Raw genomic sequence first — 2,967 nt, forward strand, 5'->3', positions numbered from 1 at the left:
GGCTATTATCTAAGGTCCCCTGGGAGGACAGCTGGTTTAGCTCGGCATGCGGCTGATGCCCACATCTGCCAAGGACACTACTGCAGCAGGATTTAGATCAGCAAAAGCATCACAAAGCCAAGCCACAGGAGAATCTCAGTCAGACGACGCAAGATTTGCCCCCAAAAGCGGTACCATGTGGTAGAAAAAGTAACTGCAGATGGGGCAGTGCCTGGCAGAAACTAGCATTCACAGAAAACTTTAAAAGTGTCTGGCTCTCCGTTAACATTTGATGCTCCTAACAACGCAGTACTGTGTGTCAAGATACTTAGCTCAAAATCATGTGATGAATAACATTGATATGACTTTGGCAAGTGAAATTGCTGCTAATCAGAAGGGTCACCATCAAGTAGCATTTTATAGAATTTGCAAAGTCACAGGTTTAGGTCGATAAGTATATTTAGAAGATAGGTAGGTAAGCCTTTGTAACTTAGTTTCATCTCTTTATAACTATGTCACCTTGGGAAAATTATCTAGCCTCTCCAAGATTCATTTCCTTACCGTTAAAACTAAGATAATGGGTTGAACCTAACAGAGTTTTGCGATAATTAAATAAAATAATAAATGTAAAATGCTTAACATATCAAGTGCTTAATAGGTGATAGCTTTTCTTTAGCTGTATTCATCATTTGTCATCATTATTGTATCTTCAGTTAAAGGGATGGATGGATACTGTGAAAGAGAAATCCCAGTCCATTTTGTATGGGGCTGCTGTCACAATGTCCCATGCAGTAGAAACTGGATAAGCCTTCCAAGGAGGAGAAAACAGGAGAATTTGCATTGATACAAAAATACTGGCTTCAAAATACAGTCCAATTCTTTTCATTAGTGCTTGCCTTCTGAAAACCCCGATTCCCTCAACTTTGAGGAAACCAAGTGCCACCAAATCACAGAGAGCCAATTCTAAAATGACTCAAAAAACCAAGGGAATTAGAGAAAGTAATTTAGCTGAAGTCCTGAAAAAACTCTAACGCAGCAATTGTGGCCTGTTCAGTCATATTCTGTCCCTTGTATTATAAAAAGCAAAGTACTCTTAGGGTGCTAAGGGGATATGGTTTGCCATGAAGTATAGCCAGTATTACCATTTTGACCAAGACAACTGTTCCCAATTGTACATTTTTTAATGTAAAAGGGTACAGAGAATTAAACTGTCCAAGGTATGTAACACATTTCTCAGTTTTCAGGTTGTTGTAAATCTGGTATCAGATTCAAAAGACAAACTTATTTGGCAGGAAAATCTTAGATATCCCACACAGCAACATCTTCACAGATATGTCCCCTAAAACAAGGGACATAAAAGAAAGAATAAATAAATGGGACTTCATCAAGTTCAAAAGCTTCTGCATGGCTAAAGAACACAGCATTAAAATGAAAAGAGAGCCAATCATATGGGAAAACATATTTGCCAATGATACCACAGATGAGGGTTTAATCTCCAAAATATATAAAGAACTCACACAACTCCACTCTAAGAAGACAAGCAACCCAATTTAAAAAAAATGGGCAAAGGACTTGAACAGATACTTCTCCAAGGAGAACACACTTCATGTGTCCAGAAACACATGAAAAGATGCTCAGCATCACCAGCCATCAGAAAGATGCAAATTAAAACCACAATGAAATACCACTTCACACTTGTCAGAATGGCCAACATAAACAAATCAACAAGTGTTGGAGAAGATGAAGAGAAAAGGGAACCCTAGTGCAATGTTGGTGGAAATGCAGACTGGTGCAGCCACTGTGAAAACCAGTATGGAATTTCCTCAGAAAACTAAAAATGGATCTGCCTTTGACCCAGCAATTCCACTGCTGGGATTATATCCTAAGAACCCTGAAACACCAATCCCAAAGAACCTATGCACCCCAATGTTCATAGCAGCACAATTTACAATAGCCAAGTGTTGGAAGCAACCTAAGTGCTCATCAGTAAATGAATGGATCAAAAAACTATGGTACATTTACTCAATGGAATTCTATGCAGCAGAAAGAAAGAAGGAGCTTACACCCTTTGCAACAGCATGGATGGAACTGGAGAGCATTATGCTAAGTGAAATAAGCCAGGCAGTGAGGTAAAAATACCTATGATTTCACCTTTAACTGGAACATAATCAACCAAAGAAAGAGCAAACAAAATATAACCAGAGTCATTGAAATTAAGAACAGTCTAGCAATAGCCAGAGGGGAGGTGGGAGGGGACAGTGGAGAGAAGGGTTTGGGGGAACTACTATAAAGGATACATGGACAAAACCAAGGGGGAGGGTGAAAGCAAGGGAGGGAGGTGGGTTTGAAGTGGGTAGAAGGAGGAGAAAATGTAGACAACTATAATTGAACAACAATAAAATAATTTAAATTTAAAATAAAGAATAAACCTAGATATAAACACATCTCCTCTGGTGAAAAACATTGCCCTTTGTATGAATCCTGCACTAGTTGGCTACTGTGGGCACTGGTTTCCATTTTGCATTTCTGCCCACTCCCCACTTCTGTGGGGACTACCAATGGCTATCTGGGACAAGACCGAGTATATCTCATTCCCTTGGCCAGGGTGATTGGCTCAGAGATGGGCACAAGATCCAATCAAAATCAGTGAGATGCAATGAGACCTTGGTCAGCATTTTTGAGATAGAGATCAGGGACTTTTCCCCACTCCACTGGAGCCAGAAAGGATGAAGACAATGCTTCTCCTGCTATTTTTCCATTAGAGAGGTAATCCCTTCTGAGAACACTCCTCAGTCAGAGAACAGGGGCCCAAATGAAGACAGGAAACTGGATCCTAGTGGCATTTAAGAATATATAGATCCATCCACACTTGCAGCTTATAGTCTCATGGAACACACTTACACGTGCTATTAAATTTGCTTCTTGCTTATACCCAAACCTTGACTGGGACCTAGAGTTTCCTGTCTGGAATACCTTAATTATTTCTCC

Source organism: Sturnira hondurensis, unplaced genomic scaffold, assembly GCF_014824575.4.
Source record: "Sturnira hondurensis isolate 20B ecotype Veracruz unplaced genomic scaffold, ASM1482457v3 Scaffold0002840, whole genome shotgun sequence".
NCBI lineage: Eukaryota > Metazoa > Chordata > Mammalia > Chiroptera > Phyllostomidae > Sturnira > Sturnira hondurensis.